Source organism: Spermophilus citellus (genome assembly GCF_964194105.1).
Source record: "Spermophilus citellus genome assembly, chromosome: 7".
NCBI lineage: Eukaryota > Metazoa > Chordata > Mammalia > Rodentia > Sciuridae > Spermophilus > Spermophilus citellus.
In genome coordinates, this window is record NC_138188.1 from 47,999,065 (window position 1) to 48,026,643 (window position 27,579).

Sequence of the window (27,579 nt, forward strand, 5' to 3'; positions counted from 1 at the left end):
TGATGAAATATTAAGTTAAAAAAGTATTGCCTCGTCAAAAAAAAAAAAAAGAGTCAAACTGTGCCAGCATTAAAGTTTGGATGAGTCTTTATCATACTGATAATGGCAATGTAAACTGTGATTTAAAAAATAAGCATGCTTGCTCTTCAGTTTGTTCTGCATATGTTTTGCTCTTCAAAATCAACACATCCTTTAAAAGTCTAAAACCTGACTTATAGGAGGAATTTAAAGAAAATATATGCCTCGTATAAAACTATTTTTCTTCAGTCTGATTTTTCTTCACTGTCAATATTAACACTTTTCTTAAAGGATAAAACTGATATGATGGTGCTATTAAGTGCTATATCCAATTACAAGGACATCTGCTTCCCTTTACAGGCTTTTATGCACACTTAGACTGCATTTAAAGTCATGAAATATTAAAACTTTTATGCCACTTTGTATCATTGCAAGAATCTATTAAATTAGATAATAAAAACAAACCACCAGTAACTCTAAAGACTTTTACTTCATTTACACTTCATTCTCCCTAGTAGAAGGACAAGGATAATAGAAATTCCATTTAAATTCAATTTTGGTTATATGTGTAATTGTAGATATACCCCTTGAGTCATGTAAAATGCTTGGCTTATGTTTCTTTCAAATTATCCCGCTCAGATTCACATTCTACTCCTTACAACCATCTTCAATATGTATTAGCAGAGCTCATTAGGCTGAAATTTAATAATGCAAACATCAGGTGGATTTCAAGAACCTCCATTAACAACGTAAGATGGATTGCTTATATATATTGCTTATATATAGCTCTTGGGCCAACTGGGCACAATTTAAATTCAATAAACTAGCCTGCCTAAATCTGATTTATCTACTTCACTATGCGGGTTTGTCCTTTCTTACTGATTTGTTGCTATACATGGACAATTCATTGGAATATTGTTTTATTTTTTAAAACTGCAAATGGCTCTGGTACTGTGGTTAAATATTTTATGTCATTCGGAATCCCACTGTCCATTGAGATTCCCAAGTATAAGTGTGTATGTGTGTATAAATAAAAAAATCTTTTGAATTATATTGAAACAACACAGGTAATAATCTTAAAAGCACACATTTGAAAATTTCATCAATAATCAATGTCCACAAAGAATCTAAATGAATTCACTTGAAGAGAATCTTTATTCAAATTGAATCATTAGGCCAAATTTCTCATTGATTATCAAGGGACTCTGAAAGAAATGCACCTTTTTTTCTTTCTAACTGCTTTATGATTAAGATTTGAAAAGAAGCAGAACTAATGGTCATTCATACATAATTTAATTTATTCTGAAAATTTCTAAACTATCTAAAAGGTGGCAATTCCATTGCACAGATATAGACTGACTGCCATTAGATGTACCATAGAACCTGGCCCCATGGAGCGCAATGGTGAGTGGTAAGATCTGTTCTTGGGGTCCACCATCTACCTTGGACTTTACAGTAGCACCTGTTCCAAAGCACATCATGTATACAACTTCTAGTTGTCTGGATTTCCCAGATTCCTTCCAGGATTTGCACCCTGCACCACTGAACCTGGATGCAATGGCTTGTGTACCCCCAAAAAAACTCATGCTAAAATTTATTCTTCATTGTGAGGTTCCAAGAGAGCAGACTAGGGGGTCCCTTGAAGAGGTGACTAGGTCACGAGGGCTGCCCTCATGACTACATGGACCTATCCATGATTTTTGGATGAACAGGGAAGTGGTCACTTTATAAGTGGGTCTGTTTAAAAGTCAGGTGAGCTGTCTATTGTATGTGATGTCCTATGCTGCCTTAGAACTCTACAGAGTGACCCCACCAGCAAGAAGGCATTCACCAGACACAGCCCCTCTATTCTGTACCTCTCAGCTTCCAGAGCCACAAGCTAAACAAATCTTTTTAAATTTTTTTGTAGTTGTAGATAGACATGTTAGCGTGCGCTCTCGCTCTCGCTCTCTCTCTCTCTCTCTCTCTCTCTCTCTCTCTCTCTCTCTCGTGTGGTGCTGAGGATGGAACCCAGTGCCTCACACATGCAGTTGCTCTACCACTGAGTCACAACCCCAGCCCTAAATAAATCTTGATTTTTTGTAAGTTAGCCAGTCTGTGGTATTCACTCACCTCAACACAAGAATGACTGATACCCCAGACCCAAGACAACCATTTCAACTCCATGCCTATAACATCCTGACTCCCCTCATGCCTTTGCAGTTTGGCCAAGCTGTTACCAATATGTCTGACCCACCCCTGTCCTTTTTTCTTTTTTCCCCCTGTAGAGGTTACTAAAAAATTAGTGTATGAACAGTATAGGTTCTACCAAAACCCAGTGAGACAGAAATTGACATGGCCATCCCAGGTGGCACATCATTAGTCAGCATCCACAGCAGGTGTCTGTCCTCACTGCCTACGACCCGCTATAGCTTCTCCGCTTCAAATACCAATCATCTGAAACTAGCTTCCCTGATTCCCCTGTATTTCCTTAGCCTTGCTCCTATTCACCTTCAAGCATTTATGTTCATTAGATCTTTCTGGCCTTGTTTGAAGTCTAGTCACCCATTTGTACTTTAAACTTGTTCCTTTCCAAATCCTCCAGGTCCTTTCTGCTTCCCTCTTCCTATCCTCAGAATGAAACAACTTCAAGTATTGCAAGTCCTATACTATATTCATTCTTCTTTCAACAAAGCTACTGACTCCACCCCCAACCATCTTTTGCCCCCACGGAGTTTGCAATGGTCTCTAAAAACTCTGCAGTAGCCAAGTCTAATGCTTAGCTTGGTTTTATCCTGTTAAAGTCTCTCCATTTTAAAAAGAAGCTAACCAACTGTATCTTTTAAAAAAATGCTCCAATTCAGAAACTCCACTGACCTTTTCTGACTGCTCTCTCTGTTGCCCACCTTTTGATTCCTGGAGTCCTGTTCTTGGGTATGTGTGGATGGTCTGAACAGGATCCAAGGCACTATCAGAGCTGAGTCTATCCCCAGCCTCTCTTCTAAGTACTACAACTATTCTTCCAGTCAGTTCCTGGATATCTCCACATAGATATTTCAAAGTCATACCCAGGGTTGTACTTATGAGCTTGCCCTTAAACCTGCTTCTCTTCTGTTGGTACTTCCTAGTTTCAGCAGTTACCCAATCTCTGAATTGAAAACTTGTGAAATTTTCACTCAGCTCTTGCATTACCTCTGATTCGCTGGCAGTTCCATCAGACCCTCCTCCACAGACTGTCTCTAGTGCCCTTTCCTCCTTTCCATTTTTACTGTCAATGCTCACTTTGAGGTCCTCGCCTCTTTTACTCTGAACAAGATGGGTGCTCCTACTCCATCTCTGCAATTAATCCTGTGCTTCAGTGACCTTTTCATGTTACCACTGGGTAAGAAATGGCTTCACTGTTTTGTATCCCAGAAGCAACAGAGAAAGGCTCTAAGGCACAAGTAAAGTACGACCACTCTCTGCTGAAACTCCTTCTGAAGGCACCCTGTCATACACACGGCTCCGTGGGTCTGTGAATCTATAGATAGATCCAGAGTACTCGGCATGCCACCCACAGCATTCAGAACCTGACCTCCATGTGGTTTCCAGCTCATGCCTCAGACTAATCAGCCCCTTCCTAGCTGCAAGGACCTTGGGATTGGCCTCCCGGGGATATGCTGCCTTTGTCTCTGCTCCTGCTGTGGTGGCCATTCTTTCTCCATGTAGAAAGCTTTAGTTGTATATCATCCCCTTCTTTGAGGCCTTCCCTGATCAATACCTTTGTGCCCATCACCTGGGGGAAAGCAGAAGGGCAGGAGAACGAGGGGGTGGCAGGGCCTGACTCCTCCTCTGATCCAGGACCATTTGCAGAGTAACTGCTACCCCCCTAGTAAAGGCATCAAGCCACTTGTAAGGACACAGCCTTATGACTGTATCACTTGCAAAGACTCCACCTTTCAACACTGCCTTGAAGGGTAAGTTTCCAACACTCAACCTCTGGGGGACACATTCAAGCCGCAGTGGTGGGTCCCAAGTGGATAAGATAGTTCCTGACCTTTCTCAGGCAATATAATGAGTCCCCATAGAAGGTGCACCCTTCTTTTCCCTTCATTGAAGGGCAGGTTACCTGGGAGCAGGTACAGAACAGGTGGGGCAAAAATTGTATATTCACTTCCTCTCAAGTCTGCAGACTGCATTCTAGCTCCTTGCAGATAAGTGTGGACACTGCGTGACTGAGAGCTGACGCAGGGTGAATCCATGTGGGGCCCATATCCTGTTTCCACAGCCATCGTGCCTCCCTTAGAGCCCTCATTCTTTGTCTTGCACTACTGGATGAAGCAATGACCTACAGAGAGCAAACCACAAGACTGGAGGAACCTAGGTCACTGAATTTCAATGAGAAATGGCATTTCCTTCACGAGTTGCATGTGATCTCAGCACAAAGCACATTTATAGTTTTAGGGCACTTGGGCTGCTAGCAGTCTGCTCACCTCGCCTAATTCAGCAGGTGGGCAATGAACTTTCCCAACCAACAGGCAAGAAGGACTCAGAAAGTCAGTGTAAGTGTTGTGTCACCCTCGGAAAGTGAGATTTTTCAGAAAAGAAGCCTTGTGTGACTGCTTCATTTGAACTACAGAGACCAGAAGAACAGCGCAGAGGTGGCCAGAGGCCATGCAGGTTACTACTGAGGGTGTGTCTTTAGCAGCACCAATCAGAATTTGTCTTCATCCTCACTGGCTGTACTTGTAAGACTCCATGGGAACACAGCTTTTTGGATTCAGATACCTGTTTGCTTAGGTCAGGTTTTAAGTGATTTGGGGAAGTACTTTGTGTACCCCTTGAGGAAATTAAGTGGATCAAGAACTAGAGAAGAATGACAGGGTATCTGACTTATTCCTACTTCTAGAAAGGACTGCTGCAAGTATTCCAGAGAAAACCTTCTTACAAGGAAGGGTTTTAACAACTTTCATCCAGAAATTCGTTTTTAGATGTAGTCCAATTTCTGACACTGCACCACCACGAATGTTGAAGAATTCTTAAAAAACAGAAAGCAGAAGGGAACAGATATGTGAAAAACAATTAAAAGAACTCAGAGTCCAACATTCAGAGGACTATGCAGATATGAAAGAAGTTATAGGGACACTTTAGTCCTAGAGTCAAGGACAATGAGTGCAGGTATAAGCCTGGAACACTGTTGAACTGGGATTATGACTAGACCTCTGCACACCTCTGTAGAACGTGGTTAGGACAAAGGCAGAAGCACTGAACACAGGAGGTGTCAGGGCCAGCAAGAAAAGAGCTGGCACTGCTGATCCCTGAAAGGGGCAACAAGCTGCTGGCTGGTCCTTCTTGGAAGCTTTCTTGCCACTGACACAATCAATGGAGACAGGGTCTAGTAAGCAAAATGGCAGGGTTGCCATATCCTTTGATAGCACAGGAATGTAGAGGGAAGTAACAATGGGAGATGAATTCTGCAACCTGGCCATAAAAGTTATATACCTGGGATTAGCTTTTAAAAGCTTTACATAACTCCTGGACTAAAAAGGAAATGTAAATAGAAATAGAAATAATTAGCTCCCAGAAACAATATGAATTTAAATAAAGTAGGATGAGGTAACTGCAAAAGACAAGAATCAGAAATTATAACATTAACCAAATCTAAAACACCCCTAAAGGATTTGGTCAATAAAACCAAAAATATTATTCAAAAGAATCAATAAAACAGATAAGCTTTTGGAAAGTCTGATAAAAGAAAAAAGAAGAAAGAAGACTCTCACAAACAACTAAAGAAATGGATAAAGTGCCATAACCAGAAATACAGAAGGAACTTTAAGAAGTAAATATGCATATGCATAAACATAAACATATACACATTTTCCCATACAAAGGAAAACCATAGGAGATAATAATTTTGAGAAAATAACTTAAGAAAAGGACAAGCACCTGAAAAAGCTAAAAAGATAAATTTCTATTCAACGTGGTTCCAGGCTAGACAGTTGTATGTTAAGAATAATGTCATATTTTCTATACAAGTGGCCAAAATACATATAAAAATATGCACAGGGTTACCAGTGCTCAACCAAATACATTTAAAACAATATTATATTTTCCCCAACACACTTGTAAACAATAAAGACTAACAATATAAAGTTAATGACAGAACAAAATAAACTTAACCCCTGGTAATGGATTATAAGCTGGTGAAGGAGGTTTGGAAGGCCACTGGCCTACCCGATGATACCCAAAGCACATATACTATCCACCAGTCACTCCAACTCCAGGAACCTGTTCTGCAGAAATAACTGCACAGTGTTGAAGATGTGTATCCAGGGATAGCACTTTTGTAAAGAAAAAAGAAAGATGGAAATAATCTAAATATGGAAGTGGCTAAATAATTACTGTGTAGGATTCTGAAATAACATGAAGCCAATGAAAGAATGAAAGCAAGCTGAATGCTCCGTTGAATGATTCTATTGACTTGACAAAACAACTGTGAGCCCACTGCACATGCACAGAGCGTGTGCAGGGAGAGCAACCAGTCAACCATCTGCCTGGAAGAGGCGGGCAGGGCATCTCCCTGGCTCCACTGCAGTATGCTTTCCACCCCATTATATGACCTTTATTCAAAACTATACGTGTACTCGAATATTGTAGCTACACAGCTAAGAAAGTCACACTCAAGATACCAAAGATGTTTTGTGATGCCCTAATATAAAATTTGGAGCCCAGCAATAAATATTCTAATGAACTATAAATAAAAACACCTAGCAATGTGCACTTTTTAAAATTTTAGTTTACTGTAATTCTCAATGCTTTTTATATTGACACTAAGAATATGATGGCGACATCTGGGCACTTCACAGGCACTACTGCAGACTGTAAAGCAGGAGGGCTTCCAATCACAACAAGCAACAGCACCATCCCTTCCTTCCACGCACCTATAGACTGTTGATCAATCATCAAAACATGAGAAAATTCTTTCCTACTACATTTACTACAAATGGCACATGTTTACTCAACTTAAATGCTGGATGAGTTTTTAAATATCAGTGTAAGAGAATATCAACTAACAATTGTCATTCCCCCAAATTCTAAGTATAAATATTTCATCTACAACAGTTATTACTATGCTTATTTTATTGATGAACAAATGAAAGGTCAAAGAAAGTTCCGTGCTAGGGCTAAGGCAGCTTTAACGTTTCCCTAGGTCTTGGCTCAGTTCTACCAGGATCTCTTTCTAGGTATTAACAGGAGTAATAGTAAATGCCTGCAAAACATTTTAAAACTTCCTAGTTATGTCAAATGCATATAGAATTTACTTAAGGAAATAGCTACTGTTTCTGCATAAAGACTATGTAACTGGGGTTATAATATTAGCTCACTAAGGTAAAAAGGAAATACTGAATCAATATTTTAAATCTACTGCCTCAGTTGATGCTAAAAAATTGTAAATTCATTGAGATGACAAATGAAAACTACAAAATGATATGGTATGTTTTAATTCTTTCCTTTTTTTTTTTTGTTAGCACCAGCACGGGAGTCTATGAGTACTGGGAATATATTGAGTGTTTGGGGATTGTTTGCTTTTACGTCAAGTTCCTATTTGCATATTTCTAATATTCCCAAACAAAGCTTTTTCTTCTATTATTTTCTCCTGTATCATGTCTTTTGGATTCTTCTCTCAATTCTTATTGAGAAGTAAAAGGCCCAGAGGGCTTTTACCCAAACTTGCAATTATTTGCTTCTTGTGCCCCTTCTCTTCTGCTACAGAATTTTCCATGTCATCTGTTGGAAAGGCTTTGAGAGCCATCCATAAGCCTGTGTGTAGAAACACTGGACTACTGCAGCTGCGTGCCACAGGGCCTAACGCTCCTGCTTATGCAGGGGTCTCTCTCCCTGACTCTTCTAGTAGAACCCATGAGCATTTCAATGGCAAGGAAAGATCATGAATAAAGACCCAGTTACAGTTAAAGACACAATGTAGATGGCTGGTAGTCAGTTTGTTTTGTTTTTTCAAATGTGTAAAAATTCCTATTGCCTCCTGAGAGTTTATATAACTCTTCTCTAATTCTGATGACTTTCTATTCTGTAAAATGAAGAAACTGTTTAATCACAGTAGTTAAAATGTCATTTACTAAAATCTAAGAACAAATGTTGAATCCAATAACTTTAAAGAATATAATCCAATAACAACAACATTGGTATACTACTGTGAGGCTTAGATTCTTAATAAAAAGGCAACACCAGATTTTTTTTTCAGAACACTGATACGTAAAATAAAAATAACTTCATCATCCCGTGCTCCTCTGACTTACTGCACATCCATCAACTTGATGTTGGTTAAAGTCAGCTGGCCACCGCAATAACTCCATTCTAAGAAAAATGGCTCAGCAGCTGAGGGAAACTCTGGGAACCACTGTCTTTGAGTGGAGTCATACCCTCAACTCTGATAAGTGACTGGTAATGCTTGTTCTTTTTCTCCAAATGTCCTATTAATACACATTTTCAAAAAGTAACTAAAGGTAAGCTGTTTTTTAAAAAATGAGAACCGAGTTCAGAAATGGCAATTATGTACTTTAGAAATCAAGAATGAGAGGCAATAGTCCTCTATATCAAAAAAGTCAAGAGCTGGGGATGGGGCTCAAGTAGTAGAGCACTTGCCTAGCGCATGTGAGGCACTGGGTCTGTCCTTAGCACTGCATAAAAATAAATAAATAAAATAAAGATATTTTTTCCATCTACAACTAAAAAAAAAGTGAGGACATATTTCTTTTTCTATTTTTTTACTTTATTCTTACATTATAATGGGGATTTCTTTTTTAAAAATAGAATTACATATTTTTATGTATAGCATTTATTTCCATGGTTTCATTTACTGAAAGAAAACAAAAGCTGTGTTAGTCACTGTGCTAAGTACCTACTTTACTTTCAGATACAGCTATTTAGTATAATCCCCAATAAGTTGCAGGAGGCTTAAAAATTTGCCTAAAGTTACCCACCTAATAAATGAGTGATCCAGTGTTATCACAAGCCTGTCAGTTCTTCTTTTCACTACTATAATAACTTCTAAAATAAATTGTGTGGAAAAACATATAAAACAAACCTAATTCTGCTACTGCTTCTAAAATAATTTTAATTTATTGTATTTCATAATATTACCATGGTGTTATATTTATTATACTCAAAAGTTTAACTAGCAAAGTCAGAAAGATCATGAATAAAACACCATTGTAAAATAAGTATAAAAGCAAATAATTTGGGGTAAACTGCCAGGTTACTAATGAATCAATATTTCTGAATTGACTTTTTCCCAGGAATATGAAAGGCTCAGTGTTTAAGAACATGCTATGATCTTGGCTGCTGTACTTGAGAGATTAATCATTGAAGTCTGAGACCAACAGCTGAATTTGAGTGCTATAATACATACATCTCTGCACTAAAAATGCTAACACCCTGATAAAATGCGAACTTCCACGGTCAAGTCCACAAATTCTCCCCAAAGGAGCTTTATGACATGACCTGATTTAAGCCTATTAAGAGTGTGGGTTAAGTGCTCTTCTGGATACTATCTTCTGATAGAGGAGCCTCCACTAACTGGAACATACAACTCTCACTACAGTTCACAATCAGCTACACAAGCTTGTTAGATGACAGACCACAGTGCCCTGAAGGTGCTACCTGACTTTGGAATGATCTGAGGCTTCCACTCCCCTTGGTCAATGAAACTGGGCACATAATGAAACTCTTGCCTTTGCTTTCCAGAGTGAACTGTAAGCTGAATGAGCACAGAACCTCTTAGTTATTAATGAAGATGCATGTTCTGATCTCTCACATGATCCAGATTGCACAGATATTTTGGGGATCTCTGAATCTATAATGCTTTAGTGTTTGGCTCCTCTTGTTGAATTATTGCTACAGATCACTTCTACAGTGCATCAACATGGAAATCCAACATACATTATTTGTTGACTATGAGGTTATCTTCATGATGGTATAGCAGAAGGTAAGGGCTGGGGCTGTAGCTCAGTGGCAGACACTTGCCTAGCATGTGTGAGGCACTGGGTTTGATTCTTAGCACCACATAAGAATGAAACAAATAAACGCATGATGTCCATCTACAACTACAAAAAAAAGAAAATTTTAAGAAGTCAGTGCCAGTCAAAAACAGATACTGGGGCCTGGGGTCATAGCTTAGTAGTAGAGTACTTGCCTAGCATGTTTGAGGCACTGAGTTCAATCCTCAGCTCCACATTAAAAAAAAATATTGTGTCCACCTACAACTAAAAAACAAAAACAACATAAACAAATAAAAATACCAGATACAGTATGTTCTGAAGAAGGGACTTCACAGTTTAATAAAGTAAGCACAAGGGATAAAGCAACCTAAAAGTGAGAGGCAACCCAATGAAGGCCATGCTGAATTAGAATTCAGAAAGCCAAATTCTGGTGCCAAACTCATGTCCTATTAAGTCAATTTGAAGATGTGCTTGAGTCATCCCAATTTCAAAATGTAAACAATAACACCAACCTTTCTCTTCTTTTTAGGATAAATTATGAAAGGACTAGAAATTGGGAAATTTATAGAGAGCAGCTTAATGATTAAAACTTAATTATTGAATGTCTTTTCTGGGTTCAGGGGACTGGATGGATGGACATACACACAAAGAGCAAGCACTCTACTGATAAGCTCCACTCCAGCCCTTGAATAACTTTGACTGGCTTGGGGAAGGCATGCTTGCCTGCACCCCTCTCTTCTAAACTCCATGGTTCCTGGAAGCTCACAAGAATGCCTGGACTATTTCTCTTGGGGAATGGCTTTGGAGCTCTACCACTGAGCCCCAGTCTAATGCCTTAGGGGATCTCTTTGGAACAGTTTTATTTTTGCAGTGCAGGATCAGTAAAAGCTATCACTTTCCTCAATAAAGCACTCTCCAGAAATGGTCAGCCTCATCTTCCCTTAGCAAGACCAATGCGATCCCTCACTAGACAGTTTGACCCATTTCCTCCAGTCAGCCATCACTCATTCCATATTCTTTATACTTCAAATCTAAGAGCCTTCTCCAATTTGATCAACACTCCATACTCTTCTAATTTTGAACCTTTTTGTATCCTAGATTTGGAAGGCATTTCTCACTCTTGAAATTCTACATTTTACAAGAGCTCTTCTAATTCTCGACAGAATTAGTTTCTTTTGTAGTACTTCTTTTTGGACCCTAATCATATTACATTGTAATTATTTGTTCAATATATTTGTTTCTTATTTGCCTTTATATCCTCAAAATTCAGCCCAATGCCAATAAATTCAAAATTAACCCTTTATCAAACCATTTTCAATTTCAAAAAGGTAAGAAAACACTGGTAAGAAAATGAACTGGAACTGCTGAGAAGATTTGTAACTTCAAAATAGCTGAACAGTAGTGGTTTACATTAATTTATGTTAAATACACTACCCTGGGAATTTGGTAGAATAGTGTATTGCATGAGATCTCCACCCAAAGGTTTTCAGTCATATATAGCAAAACAATCGGAAGACATTCATTGGAACATGACATCGTCTATAGCATTATCTGTTTTTAAACTTTTTTTTTTTAGTTGTAGATGGACATGATACTTTTATTTTATTTATTTATTTTTATGTGGTGCTGAGGATCAAACCCAGTGTCCCACATATGCCAGGCAAGTGCTCTACCACTGAATTTCAACCCCGGCCCAGCATTATCTATTAATGAAACAGTTATCATCAGGTTACAATGAATTACTGAGCGTTATCATAGAGATTATAAAGCCAGACTGTTTGAACCCTGGGTCTCCCCATCCTTAGCTACGAGATCTGGTGCAAGTTCAATCTCTCAATGTCTTAAGCCTAATTTCTTTGAAAGTAGTACTGATGACAAAACACCTCTATGATAAGCCACAGTATTGCTGTAATGATTGCATAAGTTAATGTGTGCCAAGCATTCAGAATAAAACAAAACCTTTAGCACATAAAATTACCATTATATTTATAAATATCTATATACTTTTATAGACATTGGTATTTATGGTAATTATTGTGCATATTAAAAGTGCACACATCTGTACTATTCACAGTATGTTTTTAAAAACCTATTTACACGTATTTAGTAGTGAATACATTCCTTGCAAAAAATTTTTATTTTGTTTAGGGAAATATCAACTAGGTGTACATAATGTGTGGTTTCTTTGACATTTCTGAGAAGTCATATGAAATATAAAATAGGTCCACTTTAAAGTGAAGTGAGGTGTCAAGAGGAAATTCAGAGTCTGGTTGTGTGTGCATACTTTTAAGTAAACCATCGTGCCAGATCCTTTCGACTTCATGGAAATGTGCCATATGTGTATGTTCACAGGTGAGTCCTGAGTTCCAGGGCTCACCTGGCCATTCATGCTTGCCTTCATGATGTTCGATGCCTGGGAACCTGCTCTGAGATGCTCTGCTCTTGGTCGACCTGCACCTCTCCCAGTAGGTATGAGAGAAATACAGAGGGGCAGGGGGCCATGTGTCTTTTCCCCACTATACTGATAATTTCTCCAGGTCAGATATCTTACTAGTTTTAGCACAGTGTGGAATCAGAGTTGGTTCATCAGCTCCTCAATAAATGTGTATTGAACTAAATAATAAATTAACATACAAAATTATGACTGAGAATGTAATACAAATTTAATTTTGTTTATGTTACTATTTTAGGAACATCCTGACAAAAAAAAGATATCCTGAGATTATCAGTCTCAGAAAACTATATTAATTAGCACACTGCATTCTAATCATGTGAATATTAATATTCTAAAAATAAAATCTGACATAAACTCCTCAAAACTTCAAAATCTTGAAGTTGTATAAATATAACTTGATTGTGTTTATTTATGTATGCACACATATATAAATATACTCATCAATGTTTCTAAGAGTGAATCTTTTTACCAAAAAATTAGTTTAGGGTAAGATTCAATATTGAAATCAAGAAACATATATGTATTAGAAGTTTCCATTTATAGCATATATCAGACCTAAACCTTAGGAATTCTCACAATAATCAAATGTCAAATCAAATAGACATCTTCAGAACTATGGTTGCAGCTATTATAAGTGCCATATCTCCTCACATACAAGGAACAGTTTCCTCCCACTTCAATGAATTGTCTTCCCTGATTGCTTTTTGAGACTGTGTCTGACTGTACTGCCCAGGCTGGCCTCCAACTCTTGTGCTCATGTGACCCTCCAAGTCAGCCTCCGAGTAGCAGCGAGCACATTGGGCCTGGTCTACTTGGTTCTTTCACATTAGATACTTCTTACATCAAAACATAATGCCACTTACTATAGTATTCTTATTTTACCTTGTGCCAGTATTTCAAAAGCATGACCTAAGAATTTAATAATAATATTCAAAATTAAGACCTAGGAGTTAAGTAGCTGAACACTCACACAACATGTAAACAACATAAAACCAAGCAACAGCTGCCCTTCAGACACAGGAGACAGTGATTTTAAAAGCAAGTGAATTAACGCATCTTATCTTAAAACACCAGTAAGTGTGTCTGGCATTTCTATATATAAAAGTGCTGTTTCATTTCAAATGCATTTCTCTGATACAAATTATTTTGTAATTTTTTTATGATAAAACACAAGCTCACCAAATAAAAACACTGGTATAATTTATCATAAAAGGCTCAATTAGTTTGAGCTATTTAAAATGTGTCGTATAAGGTCTGTCTGATTTCATACTATTTCTTTTTTAAAATGTTTTTCCAGATGTGTAATCATCTTACACAGTCTCAGATATATAACTGGAAGAGCATAATGTCCAAACTTCATGTGTTGTCTTTTGTTTAAGCAATGCCTTAGGAAATTGAGCAAAAAGTTTTATTAATAATAAGTCAGTATTGAAAAGTTCTTAAGCTAAAACATGATAAATAAGTCAATCTTAGTGGGCTTAGATCTTTGGATTCTCCTTTGTGAATTTCTTATGAGCAGAATGAGCAGGAGCTAAGCGAGTACAGCCTACTGCAAATTAGATATATAATGATAAGTACACAGCCCCTGGGTTCCGCTAGGTGGCGCAAGAAGAATAATTTATCTTCTTTTGCTGTCTGTTGGAATGTTAGTAAAGGGAATAACAGAGCACAAAGTACCCCAAATGAGTATTTTTAGATTCTACTTATAGTAGAATATTTCGATCTATTTAAACTAGAATATAGTGATAATTTCATGAAAACGAAATATTTGGCACAAAGTACACTTTAGTACAATGGAAGATTTTCTGTTTTCCCCACTGGCTATTTTGAACACTGAAATAGTTGTGTGAGTGTTCCTACTTTTAGGGAAGACATGGGGTAAAAATGAATAAATAAAATGGACACTACTTTATTGAAACCCTACCTAAAAGTATCATTTAGTTTAAAAGTAAAACTGCTGAAAGTATTTCTTACCACTGTGAAAGTGCAATATGCAAATTAAAAAAACAAGCTTGCCTAGCATGCGAGAGGTTCAATTCTCAGCAACACATATAAACAAATAAAATAAAGGTCTACCAACAACAACAAAAATATTAAAAAACCAAAACAAAACATTTTTGAAGCTTTCACATTAAGATTTTTAAGCACCGAAGGACAGAGTTGAAAGGGAAATGGTCTAGAAATAATAACTGGATTCTAGTTCTAGCTAGCAATGACCTGATTTGTAATCTAAGCTGCAGTATGCTAAACAGTTAACTGAGAGTCTAATTGGATTCATTTTAAGGAGTTTCAGAAAAATCACTCCAGACTCCCATGAAGGAGTGACAATATATTCTTCCAAGATATTATTTTAATGTTTTTAGAGAATAACATTTAAATGTATATTCTATTTTAATGGGGTCAAGCCAAAGAACATAATTTAAATAAACGTAACAGATATTAGAACCAATATTAAGTAGAAATACAATTAAGATAATTAATCCAACTAGCAAAAACTATGTCTGGATAGAGATAAGAAGATTTTAAAATTGTTTTTAAGCTACTGAAATAGATTTTATATAGATCTGAATCTCAAACTCTTATTGTTCAATCTGTTCTATAAATAATGTTGTAACCGCAATGCAGTTGGAGCACCCCAACATTAGACTATGAATGAGTTATAGGTGTGCTAAAATCCTGATCTTGGCAGCCCTCAGGGCAGCCAGGTGGGGTCTGAGGCTCCAGCAGCCTCATCAGCTGGACCTTCTTCGCAACCAACCGGAGCTGCCCTCTGCAGCACCCCTGCTGACCTCATTTTCACCTGCCATAACTTACTCCAGAGACCTCTGGAAAACACCAAAATGACTCACTTCTCCAGGGTAACACGGAGACTTGCAAAGTTTTCTATAAATGCACATTCTGGCTGAAATTTATTTCATAAACAATATGAACAATGATGGCTAAATATTAAGGGAATATTTTAACACAAGGAAAAATATGTAGGGTTCCTATGTCAAATAAGCTAATTTGTCTAAAACCTATTTAACAGTACACAAACACATCATTATTTATATTACATCGTATGTTTTGGGTCATCAATTTTAATGAATTAAACTGCAATTGATGCTTCCAATATAGAAGACTAACTATAACCTGTTAAAAATAAAGGTACACAATAATTTCCAAAGTTATTAAATTAACTTGTTAAGCACCATATGGACATACAATTATTTATGTAAAACTTTTTCTGTTGTTAATGTGAAAATATATTTTGTAAGTAACTAGTATTACATAGACTCAGTGTGCATATGTACACATATAATTTCTAGAAAAATATTTTTATGTTATTTAGGAGATTAAATCTGAAGACAGTGCTACATAGGAGGTAAAAATGATGCCTGGTATTATGAAACTGAGATATGCAATATTATGGGCTAGTTTATTTTATGGATAGTAAAAACAAATTTGGAAACACTATATGAAAAACCCATGTTAATTTAAAATCTTCACAAAAAGCCTCAGTTCTTCAAAACTATGAAAGCTAATCTCAATTCAAAATGAGTTAAATATTAACAAACTTCTCCAGAGGAAGAGACTGCAGACAGCTTTGCCGGAGCTGCTGGAAAGATCAGCATTGTGGTCACAGCTCTTGGAGGGGGAGGACGTGCAGCAAGAAGGGACAGGGCTGCTGGGAGCAAAGGTGGAAACTGGCAGGTGAAGCTCAGTGGGAGCGGGGCGACACTCCCCAGACTCCTGTCCTGGTCCTGCGTGCTGTATTAAGACTGCCTTTCTCATCACTTAATGCTTGTTTTCATCACTTTGCTTAAAATATTGATAATCAATTAGGGCTACGTCTGTTTTGCCACAGAATCTGTGTCACAGTCTATCAGACTGTCAGGGCCAATTCAATCCTCATTCAAAGTTAATTTTTTCTTCATAAATCTGCCTTTGGAGGAGTCATTAGGCGCAGAACATAGCCGGAGGTGCAATCACCTATTCTCTTTCATTAGTGGCAGGCAGAGAAGGTGAGGGAGATTATTAGAACTTTGGAATGATCACAAAGCAGCGTGCTGCTTGTCAGATCCCCCCAACATTTAATTCATCTAGCAACTCACCAGCACTCTTTGCCAACAGTTTTAAATGGACATTATTCATGAACATCTGTGACATGCTGAATATTCTGAACTGGAAATGATGAAAAAGAAATGCCCCTTTTGACTTTAAAATTAATTCTGTGGTCAAAACAATTAAGAATATAACAAACATGTTTTGTGATGCTATTTTTAGTCGTCTATGATACATTTCAGAAGTAAAACAATTTACTGAAATTAACAATACACAAATATATAAGGAAAATTAATATGGCCACAATTCTCTGTGCTAAGAATTTTTTTAAAAGCCTATTTTACCTACATTAGGGATGACCAGGATTTTCCCCAAAGATGTATTTAAAATTCACAATATTTAAATATTTATATAATGTGAATATCTTTTTAGCAACATACTGCAAAGTTGAAACAACTCCAAAGTATTTAATATAGGGCCAATTTATATAGGAAAACTTCCATTTGAAATTTTCATGGATATCATATTTTTTTTGTACCACAAATGTCTTAGTTATAAGAGATATTGTGGAAAAGCTGATGGAGATACTTGGGCATAATTAAGAAAATAGGCAGCATAACTACAAAGAAAACTTTCTGAACAACCCATCTTCACTTGAAAAGCTATCACTGTTTTCAATTAAAAGAAAATCTGGCTGGGTGGAGGGGTGCATGTCAGGAATCCCAGTGGCTTAGGAAGCTGAGGCAGGAGGACTCTAAGTTCAAAGCTAGCCTCAGCAACTTAATGAAATTCTGTCTCAAAATAAAAGGACTAGGGATGAGACTCAGTGGTTAAGCACCCCTGGGTTCAATCCCTGGTACCAAAAAAGAAGAGAAAATATGGATCATTTAATATACTTGGTTAGTTAGAGAACCCTACCTTTTATTATGTGGAATATAGAAATTATATTAGCTGCTAATATGGAGAATAAAGGGGCATCTTGCTACACATTTTTTTTTCATGGGGATATATCTGTAAGTTGTTTAAACATTTATTCAGAATACCAAACCGATGGCACTAAGATCTTAAATGCTATTATCAAAGTCCCAGTGTTCCAGCACAATAGGGCAGTTATTAGAAATTACCCTCAGGAAATAACTGAACCGGCATGTACCAAGCTGCCACACACAATGAGGTGCTAAAAGGGTTCTGTGGTCAAATATTTTTTTTGGAATATACTGAGTTAGACAAAATTAAACTATTTCCTTACTGCAGAACTCATCAGAAATCTACAATCTGCCGATGTGTGCTATCTCTTTACAAGGGAGATTCAAGGTGGTGATTCCCAGACTTCTTTGGCAATGGAACCCTGTTTTGTCATCACCACAATATCAATGAAGGGTTTTCCTAACCTTCCCAAGTATAGTTAACATGCTTCAGTCTACACTGGACGTGATATTCTACATCCATTTAGCGCGTACTAGATGAGGTGCTGCAGTAAGCAAGGTTACAAGAATGAATAAGAACCAAGCTGGATCATGCACCATGTACAGAATAGAATTTACTTATATGTCGTCTTTTTTCCCACTGTGAGATTGTTGAGCACATGGAATGTATCTTATTCATATCAACACTTCCCCAGTGACTGGCAACTGGGAAACAGAAGCTCAGGCAGAATGTACTAAACTTAAGTAGAAATTCTTTTTTTCTTAGATGCCTCCATTTGGGACTAGACTTAATTCCAGTCCAAACACAAGCTTCCCTCTTTTCTTTTTCTCTAAGGTTAGTACCAATCAAATCAGTAATGTATTTTAGTAGTGTGACAGAAAATCAGAGAGAGGTCAATCCTAAGGAGAAACTGGCAAATCTGCTTGTTGATGTAGTTTCCTGGAGTGCCCTGCTGCCTATCAGGTCTGAGTGCGGGTGGGAGTATCCTGACACATTAACACAGAAAGAAAGACATCGAATGCAGGAGTTTCAATAACAGCTCTGCTACCATCTTTCCTACTGCTACAACTCTTGCTGTCATGCTCACTATTGCTGCTATTGTCACAGTTGCATGAAACAAACTTTTCTAGACATTTCAAGCAAAATGGACTTATCACAAGGAACTAGGTGAGAAGGGCCCAAACCAACAATGCACAAGTGGCTTGCTGGGTCAGCTCCCTCCACCACTGGCAGGACCAGGACTGGGAGGACTCAGGAGGCTGCCACTTGAGCTGGAAGGCTGGAGGATACCCACCATGGCTATACATCAAGTGGCTGCCAGTGCACCCCTCTCAAATCTCACATCTGGCAGCTAGACATTAGACACCACTAGAGAAAGAGCCCTGGCCTCCATGGCTGTGCTTGCCAGCAGCAACCAAGGGAGCGGCAGGGAGGGGCTTCCATACCATCTCCACTTTCAAATCACATACGAGACTGCTGCATATCAGTACCCCTAACCAGGAGGGCCTGATGCACATCCAGATTCTCAAAGGCAAAAAACTGTAGCACATGTAGGTTTTGCTTTCCAGCCTCTGCTACCCAGGCAGGCAGCCTAGGAAGGTGGAAGAAATGTTAGGTGCCAACTCACAGTCTACTACAGTCACTGACATTTCCCGAGCCCTAGCATGTGCCATGCACACTCTGAATGTTTTACACATACCAGCTGACTCAATGCTCACAACAATCCCATGTGGTTTTCATGCTCACTTTACAGTAGAGAAAGCCAAGCACAGAGAGCTTCAACCATTGCTCCATAGTCACAGAGCTATTAAAGGACAGGGCCAGACACAGAATCAGGCTGTTCTGCCCAGCAGAAGCTCTGCTTCTCACCACCACTCTGTTCACAAGTAAACCAGGACCCTTTAATTAATAAAGATGATAAAATTAATTTATTTTCTACTCAGTTTTTTTTTCCTTCATATTGATCAAATAGGTATGCACTACCACTAAAAATCTGTCAATGCAGTGGTTTTGAGGAAACCAGCAGGCTCCAGATGGCTGAGACAAGGAAGGGCGTGAGGTTTGTTGGGCTGCTCTATTTGCAACACAGAATGGAAGCTTGATCTGTCCTGGAGGAAAGCAGAACAAGTCGTGTTCATGCGGCTGGGGAGGCTTGAGCCATAATGTTTCAAATGAGAGCTGATGCAAAGGGCCTCCCTACCTGAGGCTTCATAGAGAGAAATGGAACAGTACATTTAGGAACCAAAAATAGTTTACTCTTTGATACAATAATTTCAAATAGTATAAATCAAAAAAAATAAGCTTAAAATGAAAAATGTATGCATGAAGATATTCACTGAATATTATTTAATAGAAAAAAGTAATATAAATATTTGACAAGAGGCAAGTAACTAGTGGCATACTTTCTGGAAAAAATATTATGTAGTCCAGAGGATTCTGGCAATTAAAATTATGTAAGAAATTGGAAAAAAGGATTGTGATAGAAAAGTAGATGCAGAAAAGCACAATAAAGAATGAATTTATATGATATAAACACATGAATAAAGAAACAAACACAATTATGCACATGCTAAATTTTCATGTATAATTTGATTTCTCTCTGAGCTGTCAGTGCCACAGATCTGACTGATGATCTTGGCACTGTTGACACATGTTATGATCTAGCCAAGCCAAGTCTACCTCAGACCTATACCTTTACAGCTTTTTATCTGGGGGAGTGTGGGGCTGTACTTACAGAATTATCCTTCTAGATAAACTTTAGTACCATTTTTGTTGTGTCTCTGTACACACACAAACAAAACTGTATCTACAAACACTACGGCGGCGGGGGGGGGGGGAGTTGAATAACTGCACTGAAGTATGCATTAACTTAAAGAAAATGGGACTCCTCACAACACTGAGTTCTACACCTCTACATCCCTAGAGGTGGGGAGGCATGGAGCTGACTGGCCTCTTTTGATAGATCAGATACTGCGGGAATCCAAAGATAAGTAGAAGCCACCGGCTCTCCTGATACTCCACTCTGGAAATGTGACTGCCCTGGGGGGTTTCCAAGAGCTGTCTTCTCTGATACCAGCCATTCTTCGGTGCTTTCCAGTATGGGTTTTAAACTTATCCTTCAGCCAGAACTGCTTGTCTGCATCACTAAACTCATCAGACCAACCTATTTTTTTTTATAACAGGATTAAGTAATGAAATATTTCAAGCATACTGAAGACACTGAGAGTATCATCATACCATTAAATCCAGAGCTGTTTCCACTTCACTGCACCTGTCTCCCATATTCTTGCTACCATCTGGTGGCGTTGGGCTTCTTAACTTTTGACAATCCAGTTAATGTGAAACAATGTGTAAATGCGTTTATAAGCAAGGAGTTCCCTGAGCAGTTCAGTAGTTCTGAAATTTACCTGCTAGAGGTACTCTCCCCACAACTGCACCCATCCTTACCCTGTTTTCCTATAAGGTTGTTTTTTCTTATCTTGATTTCTAAGGTTTTAAAGTCCACTTTATCTATTCCAGAATTATTCCTTTGCCATTTATAAACACTGCACTATCTTTTCCAGATGGTGGTACATCTTTTGACTTCATTCACTGTGCCATCATCTAAGTTTACTGTATTTTTAAATTGATATTTTAAAATATGTAGTCTTTTTAAAGAAATCTTTCTCTATTTTCCTACATTTTCTTCTAAAAGTTTTAAAATTTCATGTTTTACTTTAAGCTTTCTGAAATTTTCACATGAACACACATTCTTTTGAAACTGTTATTTTTTAAATCCACCTTTCCCTGACTTTCTGTGAATCCTTACATAGGCATGGCTGTCCTTAGATTGCTCACAGAGGACACCATTACAACTGCTACAGTCCCTACACAGATTCCTGCTGTGGTAAATATTCTTTCTTCTCTAACTTGTCTTAACTGTTGTTGGCAGTTTGCTCTTCAGTATAACTTGCTTTGAATGGAGACTTTAAATTCTTTATTGAAAAATGGAAACTTCCACTTGGGTCGTATACATTAAATAAATGCAATTTCTGAAATACGCACACATCAGAAGAAAAACTTCTATTCTGGGGGTGGGAATGGATGGGCAGTGAAAAACATTTAATAATAGCTGAACTACAAATAAAACTTCTTTTTCTTTTTTTTAAAAACTAATTAACATTTTGAACTTTCCTATTTAACAAATAGAAATGTCTGTAAACAAATTTTTGCCCCCACCACAAAAAATACCTATTAATGTGGCCATTTGTGGTTCATGAAGTTAAGTTTTCTGGCAAGCAAGGGGTTTTTCAAATCTGGAACTAATAATCTCCCTATGCATTTTTTATCCTACTCTACTTACAGATTACAGTTTCCATATCCACTTAACTCTCTTCAATCATTTTAACATATTTATTTTAGAGATTCTTTAAGAATATTCTACTATCTCTAATTCTCTGGGTGCCAATTATTCCACTTTTTATCATCACCTCACTTCCCCACAATCATTAATTCTGAATTTTATCCATTCTACCTCTAATGCATTAAATATTTTAACCTATGCACTTCTTTCCACTTTTACTGCCACTACCCTAGTCCATCATCATCTTTCACGTTAATAAAACTGCTTCAGTAGCCTTCCTAAAATTAGATTTGTTAGAAACTTATCACCACAACCAGGACTTCACCATCACCTCCAAATCCATTCTCATTCTCAGGCAAGTGCATCTTCAAAATACAGAGTCTAATCAAGTGCAGTTGATGGTGGCTTTCTACCCAAGAGAAGAGGAAACGCTAGTGTTAAACTGCTCTGAGGCCCGACCATTCACTCCTCACCATCTTGCTGGCTTCTCCAGGCATGCTCAGCCATTTTGCCTCAACATGCCAGTGCCCTAGTGCAGCCAGCTTGTCCCAACTAGTTGGCGCAGGGCTTTCCTATAACACTAACAATGCCAAAATCAACCTTAAGTACAGGCAAACAGATTTATATTGTTAAATACAAGAAAAGAGTGGATGAATTTGGTGCCCAGTCTGTCACAGGCTCTTATAACTTGAGTTTTTCCTGCCAGTTTACAGTACAGCACAGTTCAACAATACTGTATACGAGCTATTAAACTCTTAGCAGTACAGACTGCATCTCCTCTTTGCTTTTGCCACCAGAACCAAGTGCCAAAAAGGCAGGTTCCTTGACCATCTCCCAGTAGCTAACAAGTTGTTTGCATACAGTAGGTGTTCAAAAAGTATTTTAAACAAGTATTTTTAAGAAAGTTAAAAACTATATTGATATTGTACATTTATAGAGTTACAAACTCTCAAGACTTGAAAAAAATCTTAAAAAGTTCAACTAGTTCTTTTTTATGGATGAGAAAAATTGAGACCCAGACAGGTTAAGTAATTTGTTCAAAGTGACACAGATTATCAGTGGCAGAGCCAGTCTAGGACCTTGATCCTCTGGGAACAGCAATCTTTCCACACTGCTAGTGAGAGAGGATCACAGCTCCTTAGGCTACCACAGAGTTGTAGAACTGTGACTTGGATTCTTTTCTGTTTGGCTAATTTACTGTGTCTCAGAGCAAGTCGCTTTGAATCTTTTCATGAGTTTTAGTACTACTTCAAATAAATCTGTTTCCTTAAAGGGTATGCCAGAACCTGGCCCTCTAACGGGAGGGCAGTTTATTTTGGTCACCTCGTGCCTAGTACAAGGCCTAGGACGTGGGTGCAATCAATATGTGGCCAAGTATGGCACATGTGTGAGTACATATGCTCAAATGCAACACAAGCAGAGTCTTCCAGGTTCCTTGCCTAAGAGGATGGAGAGAGGGACAAGGCAGGGGAGTGGGTGACAGTGGGAGGGGTAAGGGGAAAGAGAAGGAGGAAGGGAAGGAGGGAGAGTGAAAGTTAGTGAATATTCCTGACCAACTTCAAAGGGTTGTTAACGTAAGCAAAGTTATAGCAAAACTTAACTGCTAATAAAAAGGCTAAACTCTGAGTGTGTTTCATTAGTCTGTCTCTGGCTAGATTTAAAGTGTTTACTACACGTGTACTCTACATGGATTTTAGTCCAAAAAGGTCTATATTGTAAGTGTTGCATCTGGACATAGATACAGCAGTACAAAAGTGGGGGCATCATTACTGCGCATGCCAATATGAAGCATGCACAAATCTAAACAGCAAGTATCATAACTTCAAATCTTTTATGAAATAAAAATCACTCATCATATGACTATAGGCTTGGAAAACATGTTGGACCGTATTGTCATTAAGTTAAGGGATCTGCTTGGGTTACTCGACTTAGATCCTTGGGACAATTCAGGGCACTCTCCTCTTCACTTCTTTTAGACTCTAAACCACAAACAAAACAGACCTTGAGTTTTCAGTTATAAACAAACTGCTGTCACTCATGAACGTAAAGAAAAATATTTGAGTTATTTCCACAAAGTCCATTGTCTGCTGTGCATTATTTTTTGATCCTGTGGCCACACCCAAGAGCGAGAGCATCAGTTTCCATCCGACAGGAAAAGTGAAGATGCCCAGGATCACAGATGTCTTATTCAGGCTGATCCATGCATTCAAGTGTGCTCATGAGAAATCCTTGCAAAAGTCCACATGTGAAATATTGTCATTCCTCTTTTATATTGATTATAATTACAATCTAACAATGGCTAACATTTGACAGAAATATAAGTGATATAATTCAAATGTATTTGTAATGCTCACTAGTGTGACAAAGCTAATTCTACTTGGTACCTAAATGCTAGAGTCCCACCAAACAGGTAGTTGTAAAATTTTAAAATTTTGTGTTGGATATTTTCAAGGTAAGCCATATATATATATTTTTTGCCATTTAAAAAATCCCAATGCACAAATTCTACTTGCTGTATAGAATGATCATTTTTCTGTCAGTTCTTTAACACTAAAAAAAAAAGAGTTTTGAATATCAAATTTTCTAAAAATCTTTTTTTTTTCTTGGGACCTAGTAACATCTCCTCAAGTGAAGTCACTTGATAAAAAAAACTTAGATTGTCTCTTTGGAAGGTAGAATGAATCATATTCTGAAACCATCTAAGTGAGATCACTTGCATGTAATTAATTAACACACTGGTTGGTGAGCACAGGATTGAAAACTAAACAGAAGCTCTGAACAGTTTTGGTGGCAGAAAAATATTGCTTTGTGCTTTACTTAATCTCAAAGTTTTAATCAAATGAACTTTACTACACATGATTAGTTTTAATCTTGGTCACTTCTCTGGGAAACTGATTTTCTCAAATTTGACTTTGGGTGACAATATAACCAAGAATTTCTCAATTATCAGTAAGATGATACATGAATTGATCTGATCTTTCTGCTCTGCCCAAGGCTATAAACCTTGAGACCAATTCTTGTGGATGAGCGAACAATGGTGCTGGAGAAGAGTTCCAAGACACTTGAAGGTCCCCTCTGGGCCTACCATCCTACGGAGGTTCAGGGCCAATTCTGTAGGATAGTGGCTCACTGCTCTTGACTTCCTGAAGGGAGGGTCAATGCACCACCTGCTCATTACACTTAAAGCCCCACCCTGAATCAGCCACACACCATAACTTTACTCCACGCCATTACAAGGTAGAGAAGACCAAAACGACTTTTATTCAGCTACCAAGATGCTGGCTGGGAGAAAGGTCCTGTCAGAAGGACTACTGGGAAAAAAAAAATGAGCATTTTGTTTCTTTAGATATGGTGGGTTTTAGTTAGGTTCAAGCAGATTCACTATAGTGCTATCTATTTTGGACATTTTTTTCTGAATGAAGGGAATTTTACTATATTGCTTTTTTACAGCCATATTCTTGACTTTTATCAATGAAAAAAAGAAGAGATCTCTGAAAGATGCTATTGTATTTCTTATAATTATGGTGTTGAGGATATTATATGCTGTATCACACATGGTGCTGGTGATGATGATGGTCTTGGTGATGATGCTAAGAAGAGAGTAATAACCATAAAAGATACTTGAGATTTTATAATGCTTTGTTTTATAAGAAAATCACACACATGCAGCTCTATATCAGAAGTCCCCTCTAGGCAAAGCTCTTCAGGGAAATCTGTAGTCATCTTTGACAATCTGCTCTTCTCTTCTACTTTGGTTGTCAGAAAACCCAGAAAAAGACACAATGACTCGACAGGCTCTTTTGAAATGTGAATATTTATCTGTTTTTTTTCCTGCTTTTGATGATTTATGTATGTTTTTTAGATTTTTAAAAATTCACACATTTTATTACTTTGCTATAGCATCCCTTCAAATAATTTATAGAAGAAAAAGAATAAATAGGAGAAAATGATTGATAAATCTGTATAAATGGAAAAAATTGAGTACCTTTTTTTCCTTGAAGGTTGATCTGGTAATCAAACATGCTAAAGGATACAAGGATCCCAGCAATGAAAACACAGAAGGCCCTCAATAAATCCATGTCCCCTTTCCAAGTATTCTCTGAGACGCACCACAAAACTGTGCAAATGACCTCATCACACATGCGCTTATTGCTCATCTATCTGTCCATAGGGAAAACTGCTTGGTAGGAAACCATCATGGTTTCGTCATTCACCATGTTGTCCCCTAGGGAAATCTGAGGACTTCTCTTTTCCATATAACTACATAAAAACTAAAGGAGAGTTAGAGGAAAAGAAAAGGAAAGCAGTTTCTGTGTTTTGTGTGGACCAAAGACCCCCTCCAACATGAATCTAGAGCAGGTTGTCTCTAGAAAAGCAGAGTGACAGGGCATTGAGGTGGCTTTGGCGACGGGAAGAAGACTGCACCTAATGGTGACAATGCACGGAAGCATCTGAGTATACTGCAGTTCTCATCTCAGGCAACCACTTCAATAGCTCTCAGCATGGAAAAGGACACTGCTTGGCTGTGGCATGTCACAGATGCAGATGGGAGAGAGTGAGCTGATGAGCACATTTACCACCTCTTTCCACACAGCAGGAATACAACAATGATGACAATATGACTTTCAGTTTCTGTCTTCAGGAGAGCAGCAAGAAACAGACAAAAAGTGATGGAATTGTATTCTGGTTTACTCATAAATATTATCAATTGTCTTTTAAAATATCACAGACATTTTGTAGTATTACTCCTTTATAAAAAATACCAAACAGTTTTGAAGGTCAAATTCTGAGAATTATTTCCAAAAATACTTATTCCCTTAAAAACATTACTTTGCAAAAAAATTGTTCACCCTTATCAGTTATTTTTACAGTAGAATATGTGAACCCAAACTCATGTTTAAAAGAATCACAATTAGGGCTGGGGCCATGGTGCAGTGGTAGAGAGCTCTCCTGGCACGTGTGAGGCACTGGGTTTGATCCACAGCACCACATAAAACATAAAATAAAATAAAGGTATTATGTTTACCTACAACTAAAAAAATACATATTTAAAAAAATAATCACAATCACTATTTGCTTACAAATTGCACTTGGCAGTATTTAGTCAGGAAAGCTGTTCTCCGAGTAGCATCAACTGAGGAAACCTCAGGGCATCTACCAGGACTATGAGTTTTCTTGGGATGGACTTGATGGCTGGGGGCCAGACTCCTCTTAAGGTCTGCTCATTCATGTGCCTGCTCATTTTGATGAGGGTTACTGTCTGAAATTTAGGTAAAGTCAACAGCCCAGCACTTACATGCAGGCTCCATGGAGCTGTCTGGCTTCCTTACAGCATGGAAGCTGATTTCCAGGAGAAAACATCCCAAGAGGCAATAGGAAAGTTGCTGCTTTCTTAGGGCCTAAGTCTCAGAACTGGTAGAGCATTACTTTGCTGCACACTAATAGTCAAGTAGTCACCAAGTTAGATTCAAAAGGAGGTGCACAGACCCACTCCTCAATGGGAGAAGTATCCAACAATTTGGGGGCTGTGTTATAAATGGATATAAATTAAAATGCTTAAAAAAGTTGAATAAAGCATAAAAATAGTAAAAGAAAAATCAAGAAACAAAACTAGAAAATAAATGGAGGAAATCAATCCATATGAATGTCAACAGGATGATAATTCAAGTTATGAAACTACTGGAATTGGGCATGATGGCACATGCCTGTAATCCCAGCTCCTGAACTAAGGCAGGAAAATCACCAGTTGAAGGCAAGCTTGGGCTTCAGAATGATTCCCGGTCTATAAATAAATAAATAAATAAATAAATACAGCA

General features: G+C 37.8%; 1 protein-coding gene across 3 annotated transcripts in view; it reads right to left on the minus strand.

Moving 5' to 3' along the window:
* The window catches only part of RSRC1 (arginine and serine rich coiled-coil 1), a 391,757-nt gene that overhangs the window by 71,108 nt on the left and 293,070 nt on the right, over positions 1–27,579 (minus strand). The gene's annotated exons all lie outside the window — the stretch shown is intronic.